Genomic DNA, 10,826 nt, shown 5'->3' on the forward strand with positions numbered 1-10,826 from the left:
GGGCTCCATCCTCCCTCAGTCCCTTCCCACTCCCCTCCAGCAGGAGCCCAGTGTGAGCAAAGCTCCGAGCAGCCTTGCACCCTTGGCAAGGGAAGAGAGGGGGAGAGCATGGGCACCCCTTGTCCCTGCTGCGCTCTTGAAGCACTCTGAACACTGTGTCCCTCAGGCAAACGCGTCCTGCTCCCCCCACAGAGCGAGCAGTTGGAGAGCCTGCACTTCCCACTTGAGCATTGCCAGGGGCTCCCCAGATGCTGTGCGTGGTGGGAGCAGAGGGTGAGGGGAGAAATGAGCCCCTGCTCGGAGGGCAGAGGAGCTGCTCCTTCCCCTGTAGCCTTGGCAGAGACACTGTGTGCAAGGCAGGAGCTCCCTGCCGTGGCTCAACAGCAGCCTCCTGCACGAGTCTTACCTGGCGGGAGGTGTTTCCTCATGGACTCTCTCCTCCCTGGGTTTGTAGGCATTGCTCTCAGGGATTCTGGGCAGGTGCCGTGTCCCCTGGGAGCCAGAGAGCCTGGCAGGACTCTTCTCTGCACGGGCTAAAAGAAAAATCTCCTAAGAGTCCAAGGGCTCCTTCCACGGCCACCGACCATCACTTCCATCAGTGATTTTCCCAGGATACCGCAAAACCCCTTTTTTTTTTTCATGTTTGGAGGGTCGAGTCCCTCCTGCAGGGCTCTACTAGGGACCTTGAGGACGTCCCCACACACACCCGCGCCATATTCCCTGGGACACTGTCGTAGCAGAGGGGCCCCGACTGCCCGGCGCGGCCGCCAGCGCATCCTCCCAAACGTGTCCCACCGGGAGCACCGTGGGCAGTGTCTTCCCACCCCCAGGCACTCCTGGCCAGTTCTGCTCCTCCCTGTGCAGGGCAAAAGCCCAAGGGTTTGAAGTCCAAGGGAAGACCTGCATGGCTGGGGCTTTCAGACACACGGAGCAGCTCCAGTACCATGGGGGAGGGCAAAGGGATGGGCAAAGGTATAGGCAGGAGAATGAAAGGGAAAGACCATGACCTGAGACCCTCCTGCAGCCAGAGAGGGAAGAGGAGGGAAAAGGTGTCTCTGGGAGAGGTGCTTGTGTAACCCATGCAGCTCTGCCTGCCTCGTCCTGCTCTCAGAGAACATCTCGGGCTGGGCTTTACCATTTGGCCATTGGACCAAGGGGAGTGGGACAGAAGTGTCCTGCAGGAGAAACATGCAAGGGAGGTCACCATGGGTCCTGCTGCCACATGGGCGCCCTCAAAGGCAGGGGGACAAGAAGCCCCACAAGACACTAGTTTTGGCACATGCATGTGAAGATCTGGCTGCAGAAAGAGGCAGCTCAGTCCCTTCCTGCTAAACCTTCCCTAAGCCTTCCACAGAGGGGCTGCAGGGCCCCTGCTGGCCCTGGCCACGACAGACTGCCCAGGAGGGCTGTGTGCACTGTGCGTGCAGCCCTGTGTGAGCCGTGCTGAGCGCCCAGGAATTGCAGTGAGCCTCACTTCACTGTGACTTTATGTCTTACAGGACTCTCACAAAGGCAGCAAAATGCACCACGTTCCCTCTAATGAACATGAATGCAGAACACAGACTCTGTTGCCCACCTCTCCCTGCCTGTTGCACTCTCTGATTCACCAAACCCAACATCTTTGGCCTTTTTCCCCTGAAAAGAGCAACTGCAGATGTACAGGCATTCCAACTTAGTGCCTGATGCATCAGGTTTGCACTCTTTGCGCCAGCGCTGCTCTTCTCTGCATGAGTTTGGTGATGTCCCATAGATGAGCAGGGCAGTCACTTTTTGCCAGATCTTGCAGGATCCCTGGATTTTCTGCAGCCACGCTGGCCCCAGTGCAGTGAGAATGGGTTTTTGTTTCCTGACTCTTCTCTTCTGGTATGGACATTGCACTACGTGGTTTGTCCTGGGGCAGTGCTGGTGAGCTTTCTTGCACGTACCTTTTTCCTGAGTGGACAAGAATGCCTCCCATTCTCTGTTGCAGTTTGTCAATACTTGTGGCTTCCTCATGTATTTCCTGGCATTTCATGCTGTGCTCTTGTAAGCAAAATGTCTCCCACTCACCACTTCTCTTGAGCAGCTACAAAGGATGGAAGAAACTGAGAGCATTGTAGCTTGGCCTTGGGCTCAAGTGTGCCAGGCACTCCAAGAGCACACTGCCCTCATTTGTGCTCCCTTAGGCTTCAGAGCCTTGCCGAGGTTCAAGAGGTTTTAGATTTGCTAATTTCCTCACCAGTGGTGACAGTGCTGCACGCATCCTCCATGTGATGGGACAGCTCCCAGCAGGAAGATTCTCTTTTGTGCAGGACACTCCTGGACGGGACAGGGATCTTCCTCTTGATGTTAGCTGGGCAGCTTGTGTTGGGGTTTCACACACCAAAGCATGAAGATGTGGCATGTGGGAGACAGAAGACCCTCTAGGAGAGCCAAATGCTTAGATGGTTTCACTGGGAGGTATCTTTGCCTTGCACAGTCATGTTGCAGGTGAAAGGCTGAGGTGAAAATGCTTTGGCTCCAGTGACGACCTGATTTGATGTGGGAGACTGTTGTCATTTCCGCTCCCTGCACTCTAGAACCCACCAAGTCTTTCCACTTACGCTTGTGACGTACCTCTGAGCTCTGGCTCCCACCCGAAATAGCAACACTGTGGTTAGTCTGGAAACAGACAGGACAGCACAGTCTGCTAAGGAGAGCAAGGTTGACTGTTGGAGGTGACCATTTCTCTGCGTGCATCCTTGTAGTCCAGTGGGGTCAATACCCCCGGTCCTGCTGGCAGGGGAGTGCAGTACTTGAAGAGGAGTGCTTGAAGATGTGCCCAGTGCTGGGCATCCTCCTCCTCGGTGAGTCCTTGTCCCGGCTCTCTGAGGCTGCAGAGCAGAGCTGAGTCCCTCCTTTCCCTTTCCAGTGGCTTTGAATTCTATTTGCCCTGAACTCCTCCTTGCAATTTGCAGCCCTCTGTGCCAGCTGTCAGGACATCTGCACGGCATCAGGTCAGTTCCTCTCCATCCTCCTGCCCTCGTTGCCCCTGGGACTCCTTAGGATGTCCAGCCCTTCCCTTTCCCCACATGCCCATGTGCTTTGCTTCACTGGAGTGAAAGATGCAAAGCTTGTGGCAGTGATTCCTTCCCTATCTCCACGCGTGCATAATTCCTTTATGTATGTGATACAGATGCACCATTTTGGTCTTGGGTCTTCCTATTGTGTGCTTACAAGGTTCTTTTCCTACAATCCCCGCATATCTCCCCTTGTGTGGGGAGAAATCCCCCGTACAGAGGGAAATCTGTCCCCTGTGGTGGTGGTATGCCACAGGAAGCCCAGGGAGGGGGCGGAAGCCCCTCACAACTTGCAATCTCTGGCAACCAGATGAGATCACCCATCCTACTCCCTACCTCTCCTCCCAGGTGCTCTGCCTGCCCCAAAGATGTTCCTGAGCCCCGCAGTAGTTCAACCGGGGGACTCAGTGTTGCTCCAGTGCTTCGTCAACTCCAAGCTCCCTGTGGTCCGTGTCATCTTCTGCCAGGATGGGCAGGCGCTGGTGTCCCAGCATGGCTCAGAGGACCTGATCATCTACGAGTACGTTCACCGGGTGTCCAAGGAAAACTCCACAAACTACTCGTGCAAGTATGAGGGTCGCGACGGACAGCGCCATGTGATACAGTCAGTGCTCAGCCGTGCAAAACAGTTGCATGTGGAAGGTAAGTGGAGTGGTGGGGAAAATACAGAGGTGGTGGAGTGAATGCACAAGTTAAAAGAAAATAAATACAATATTTTGGGTGGTCTCGTGATGGATGGAGAAATGAGAGATGCTCATCCATTGTTTCTGGTATCAAACACGAGAAACCTGATCCCTACCTAATTACAGGCCAAAGCCTTGCACTTTCATAGCAGCATCCCTGAGCACAGCCCTGTCCTTATTGGGCTCTGCAGTTTTCTCCTTGGGTTTCCCATTGCAATGCATGATCAAAAATATGATGTGGATTTCCTAGGTCTGGGCAGAGCCTTCCCAGCTCTAGGTCATGGGAGGAAGAGTAAAGCCCTGCTCTCGCATTGGATGTGTCGTGTGTTTGCCACCTAGGTGTTAATTCCAGTGTGAATATTCTGCCTTCCCAAGGTGAGTGATTTTAATTTCATTTATTCTCATGCACTGTGACATTGCAGAGCTTGGGGGCCCAAGGTATGGAGATCCAGGTGCGTTGGACCAAAAGGCAGGACTCACACCACACAGTGGAGCTTTGGGTGAGCCTGAGCATCTTATTCTGCTTTCACCCTGAGCATTGCATGAGTGCTGGAGCTCTGCTGTGGGCACTATCTGATGGGAGATTACCTGCTACCTGCTGGTTCATTCTACAGACAGACCTCACTGCTTATGGTGTGAAGGTGTGAAACCTTCCATTCACACCTATTCCTGATACTTGTGCTCCAAGCAAGGATGAGATAGGACCCACAAGAAATGCCTGAAGATTGCTGCTTCCTTATTTTTATAGTGCCTTTATGGAAGAAAACAGGCCTGAATTTGGTAACTATAGCTTGCCAATCATCTCTTTTTCAGGCCTTCAGCTTGCACTGCCCCTGGGCATTGCCATCCCCTGTATCCTGCTTCTGGCTGTCCTTGGAGATCTCCTGGGAACAAAAGGTGACCCAGCACTCCAGAGTTTCTCATGAGAATGTAGACTGAGATCCTCACTCCATCCCTGTCCTCATGCACCTGAATGCTTGTGTTAAGCATGATGCAAGAAAGGATTTCTTGCCTTGGATGCCACCACAGGCTCCAAAGACTGCTTGTTTCTTCCTCGTAAAAGAGAGGGCTTCTGCCCACACATCCTATGCCGCATTTGTTTTTCCTGTTCTTGCAAAAGTATCCAGTTAACTAATGAAAAATATCCATTCTTTTTTATTTTTCATATCCCCTTTTTTTTTTTTTTTTTTTAGTTTTCCCAGCAATGCCAGCCCTTAGGACTCAGAGGTAGATCTCTGCATAGTGCTCTTTGTGGTGACTGGGGGGATGCATAATGCTGTCCTAGAGCCAAGGAATGGCAGGATTGAATATGCTGTGGGGAGAGAGTTTTGCAAGTGTGTAGGGGAGATATGCCACGTATTGCTGACCATAGATTCAGGGGGTCGGTTGGGTGGAGTGCATGCCCAGTGCATTCTGTGCTTTCTTGCAGAAGCCATGATGAGAGCAGAGCTGTGGACTCTCCTGGAGAGATCTCCACCATAAGAGCCTTGAGGTGCAGAGGAGCTAGGGCAGTGGTGATTTGGGGCACATCAGGCAAAGCAGAGGAGGACTGGGAGTCACATGGGACTGTGGGGAAAGCTGGACTGAGGTGGTCTGGAGGGACCCGACTGGTGCAGTCCTTGCACACATGAATGTTGCAAGGAGAGTTACTTAGCTGAGTAATAACCATCCAAAAGATGACTTGTCATTTCGTTATTACCAAAGATTGGGTTTGCAACAGAGCTTGCTTTTATTCCATTCATCATGTCAGAGCTGCCTGTTCTAATGCAGGCCCTCAGGCAAAATGGGAAACTTGACTGGATAGAATGATCCCTGAGGTTGGGGAAGAGGATGTGATTTGGTGGGTTCCCCTTGAACCCCTCCTGATTCTGTGCACTCTTTATCTCCCCAGAAACCTCTGTGAACTGCAAGGTAATGTCCCCTCGTGAGTCTTGGATGATGCTGACTCAAAGAGACGGGTGCTGACGGGCTGGGCCTGTACTGGTGCTTCAGTCACAGAATCACAGAATCACAGAATCAAAGAATCACAGAATGCTTAAGGTTGGAAAGGACCTCTAGAGATCATCTAGTCCAACCCCCTTGCACAAGCAGGGACACCTAGAGCATCTGGCACAGGGTGGTGTCCAGGCGGGTTTTGTAGATCTCCAGAGAAGGAGACTCCACAGAAGGAGACTCTGTGGGCAGCCTGTTCCAGTGCTCTGTCACCCTCACAGGAAAGAAGGTCCTCCTCATATGGAGATTGGACTTCCTGTGTTTCAGCTTACACCCGTTACCCCTCATCCTGTAACTGGCCCCCACGGAGAAGAGCATGGCTCCGTCCTCCCTACAATCACCCCTCAGGTATTTGAACATGCTCATCAAATCTCCCCTCAGCCTTCTCTTCTCCAGACTGAACAGGCCCAGCTCACTTAGCTTTCCTCATGCGATAGATGCTCCAGTCCCTTCATCATCTTTGTGGCTCTACGCTGCACCCTCTCTAGAAGCTCAACATCCTTCTCATACTGGGGAGCCCAGAACTGCACACAATATTACAGGTGCAGCCTCACCAGAGCTGAGGGGGAAGACCACCTCTCTTGACCTGCTGGCAACACTCCTCCTCCGTCAAACTTGACTTTCCCTTGGTGAATCCATGCTGACTACTCCTGATCACCTTCTTTTCCTTGACATACCTAGAGATGGTCTCTAGGGTGAGCTGTAAGTTACAGTCGTGTAACCTACCTGTGATGAATTTTCTGTATGGCCAATCAAGCTGCAAGAAGGGATAAGGACAGGAGATGGAGTCTTGGGATGGGTAACTTGGAAAACGTCCCTTAAGGACGCCCCTTTTCATTGAGACAAAAGTCTCCACATTTCCCATCATGGGGTCCATGTACCCACTTGCCACTTCTCCCCACCAATATCCATGCATTGGTCCTGCTGTGAACAGGGCAGAACTCCTTGAAGGCTTTCAGTGGTTTTGTCAGTAAAGTTACCACTGTCATTACAATGCCTGAAAGAAGGCACCACCATGAATGCCAGCATCATGCTGCACAGGAAAAGACCATTCTAGCTCGACAGGACCATGCTGTGGTACAGGGGAACAGTAAAGTTTTGGAAGGACTGAAAGTCGTAACTATGCAAGACTCAAAGCTCAGGCGATCCTGCAGGCAGCTGGTTACCAACAACACACGGAGCTGTCTCAGCTTTGTGCTTCTTGTGTCTGCCCAGGATTCCTGCAGGAAGGGAGCTCTTCTTTTTCTTGTGCCTGAAATAGGATGTTAGGGAGTGTGCACTCTACTAAGGCTGTAAGCTTTTTAACCTCCAAAACCGATGATGCTGGAGGCCTTCTAGGCCTGCCAGATTATCTTTCATGTTCTTGGCTTAATGCTCAGATACTGCTATGCAAAGTCGGTGCACCAGAGCATACCCCAAAGGAGAACTTTTCTACATGGAATGGTCCTGGAGTCCCTCAGTGGGGACTTGCAAAGATTCCCAGATGCACTTCCTCTCTTCCTACCTCCTTCTTCCTGTGTGTGCTGGCAAAGACTCAGGCAAGTTCTACTCCTGATGAGTACAACCAAAAGAGGTTTAAAAAAAAAGAGGATTTATGCCGTTGGTATGTTTTGACCTGGAACATTTCTTCTCTAGGTGATGCTTTGGTGATTGCAGAATCACTTAGTTCAGAGCTGTGCTTTTCCTGCTTTTCTCATTTTAGCCCCGCTCCTAGTTTTAGAATGACCCCTCACTACTCCCAGCTTCCTCTTACTCACTGTGCTGCCTGCTGGGGTCTTTCTGAAGTCCGTTTGGATATGAAACATAGATTTGATGTGTCCTCCACTCTTCTGTTGTTGAGTTGCATGCATGCAACTTTCAGTGACTGCAATCTTGAGTGTGTTGTGCAATAAATTCTGCTAGAGGCAGACAGACATGCTTCTTTTTGAGTCTTTATTAACCTGTTACCAAGACAAATCACCAATACGAAATGTGCAAGGATGTGTTTTAACCACAGATTTCCTGCAGGGTTTCTCAGGAGCACGTGAGCCTGCCAGCAGCCAGTCAGTCCAAGGGCTGATGCTGTGGCCAGGGGACGCATGAGGCTACTAATGGGAAGTGGTGAGGAAGGAGAGAGAGGAGGGGATGGAACGCGGCCAAGCAGGGTGGGTTGACCATGGGATGGTGCCCATATCCAGTGCCACAACCCCATGCTGTTAGTCTCCTTGTATGCCTGGATTTTGGAGCTCACTGCTCACCTTAGAGGAGAGGTAAATGGAGATGAAGCAAGGGGTGGGTCCATCTGGGCTACCAAAAAGAACAGAAGGAGAACCTGGCCACAAGAGCCTAGTATGAGCACTAGAGAAGCATTACACGTGTTCATGACCATCGTCTTGACAGCGTAAGAGGCAAGATCTTGCAAGATGGGAGATTCATTGTCTCTGTCCCTCTTGCCAATGTCATTGTCATAGGTCTGTCTCCAACATTTCAAAGTCTCCCCCTTTGAAAGTCCTCTCTGCACTCTCTCTGCTAGATGAACATCATTCCCCAAAATGTTGCTTGTGATGTATTGTGGATTGTGAAGAATGTTGGTAAATCAAACCAATAAAATAATCTCCTTCTGCCATGCTGCGACACTGAAGGCTCCTCTCATTATTGGTACACTAAAATTTCCAAACTCTTTCTGCTTAACGATGATGGTCTGATCATTATTCCTTTTACTAAGGAGTCAATTGCCAAGCCCAATATTCTTGCCCTTTTACTTGGAGGCTAGTGCCAAAGTGCAGACAATGAGGAATCCCAAGCTCCTGCCTGACCCATCAGGTGTTCACACTCTTTGCACCAGCGCTGCTGTTCTCTGCATGAGTTTGGTGATCTCCCATAGGCAGGGCAGCCACTTCTTGCAAGGTTTTACAGGATCCCTGGGTTTCCTGCAATTCCCCTGGCCTCTGTGCAGTGAGGATGGGTTTTTGCTTCCTGACTGTGCTCTTCTGGCTATGGACATTGCAGCACGTGATGTGTCCTGGGGCAGTGCTGGTGAGCTCTTCTGCATCTCCATTTCTCCTGAGTGGACAGAGTTCTCTGCTGCATTTCATTCATGCCTGTGGCCTACCCGCATATTTTCCTGTGCTTGTTACAGTCTGGAAATCCTTGAGCCAAGAAGATTCTGTGTTATACCCAGCGTGAGATTAAGACACAACTGCTGCCATTAATGCTGCCATTCAGGGAAGTTTTCTGAGCATTTATACAAACAAAAGGATTCAGGTGTTTTGGCAAGAGAAGAGTGATACTAAAGGGAGGGAAAGATAGGAAAGAAGGAAGTCTAGCAAGGCATCGGGAAAGGTTTGCAAGCAATAGCCACCTCCATGGATGCAGTAACGTCCCGTTGGTCTGTAGTCTTCGTGCATGTCATTGGTGGGGCTCTCTAGATTGCTGTCTGTTATTTGATTGCCCAGTGTTTTATAGGGTATCCAGGAAGGTCGTTTCCTTCTTGCATCTTGGCAATCCTGTCTTCCTTCCTGTATTCCTGCCTCGGCAGGTTGGGGTGGTACACATCCTCCCAGCACAGCGTGGTCATTCCTTGACCCCATCCACAAATTGTTTCCAATCCTTATCTATTCAGAGCTGCTGAGCTCGGTTTTTGCAGGGAATTCAGCAGAAAGGCAAACAGGCTTTGAAGTAGCCAGCTTGAGATATGGTCCCTCACGGTGCTTCATGCTGTGCTCTTGTATGCAGGATGTAAAGAGTCTTGCCCTCACCATGTGTCTCCTGCAACTGCAGAAGATAGGGCTGACTGAGAACATCGCAGCCTGACTTTGGATGTGCATGCCATGTTCAAGTGTGCAAGACACTCCAAGAGCATTCTGCCCTCCGCTGTACCCCCTTAGGCTTTAGAGCTACGCAGAGGTTCAAGAGGCTTTGAATTTGCTAATTTCCTCCGCAGTGGTGACAGGAGGCTGCAGTGCCCCACGCATCCTCCGTGTGATGGGGCTACTAAAATAAGAAGGATGCTCCTGTGTGCAGGGCTCTGCTGGATGGGACCAGGATCTTCCTCAAATCTTGATGTTGGCTGGGGAGCCTATTTTGGACTTTGTGGGGCTTTCCCACACTACAGATTGAGGATGCGATGTGTGAGAGCCCATCTGGGAGAATCAAGTGTTGTGATGATTTCCCTGGGAGGCATCTTTGCCTTGCATAGACATGCTGCAGGCCATTTTGCACCTTTTGCTAAGGTGGAAAGTTTTCGTCCCCAGTAAAGACCCTGTTTGATGTGGGAGGCAGGTCTCATTTCCGCTCCCAGCACGCTAGACCCATCAGAGCTTTCCACTCACGCTTGCGACGTGGGGGCTCAGGCTCCCACCTGAAACAGCAACATTGCAGTTGATCCGGAAAAAGACAGGACAGCGCAATCTGCCAAGGAGAGTGAGTCTGACTGCTGGAGGCAATCATTGCTCGGTGGGCATCTTTGTAGTCCAGTGGGGTCAATATCCCTGATCCTGCTCAAAGGGGATTTCGTAATTGAAGAGGAGTGCTCGCCATGAGGACAGTGCTGGGCATCCTGCTCCTCAGTGAGTCCCCATCCTGGCTGTTCGAGAACACCTAGGGGACATGGGACCCTGCTCCCGTTTTTCATGGACATGAGTCTCATCTTCTTCTTGTGCCCTCATCTTCTTCTTGTGCCTTCCAGCCCTGTGTACCAGCTGCCAGGACATCTGCACAACATCAGGTCAGTTCCCCTCCACCCTCCTGCCCTGGGTGTCCCTGGGACCTCTTGGGATGTTCAGCCCTTGCCTTTCAGTGCACACCTGGGTTCATTACAGCTGTAGAGTGAGCCTTCAAAAGATCAGGGCAGTGATCCTTCCCTAGCCCCACATATGCATAAATCCTCTGTAGATGTGATACAGCTGCTACTTTATGGCCTTGGGTCGTCCTAATGAGTGGCTACAAGCTCCTTTGCCTACAGACCCCCATATCTTCCCTTGTGCAGAGGAAGGGGAGAAATCCCCTGTGCAGAGGGAGATCTGTCCCCTAGTATTGCTGTTGCGCTGCAGGGAGCCCAGGGAGAGGGCACAGGAACCCCACAAGCTGCAATCTCTTGTCAGCCAGGAGAGATCACCAATCCCTTTCCCTGCTG

The sequence above is a fragment of the Tinamus guttatus genome, unplaced genomic scaffold, assembly GCF_059628265.1.
Source record: "Tinamus guttatus ecotype Peru unplaced genomic scaffold, ASM5962826v1 Tinamus_guttatus_pri_ptg000139l, whole genome shotgun sequence".
Classification (NCBI taxonomy): domain Eukaryota; kingdom Metazoa; phylum Chordata; class Aves; order Tinamiformes; family Tinamidae; genus Tinamus; species Tinamus guttatus.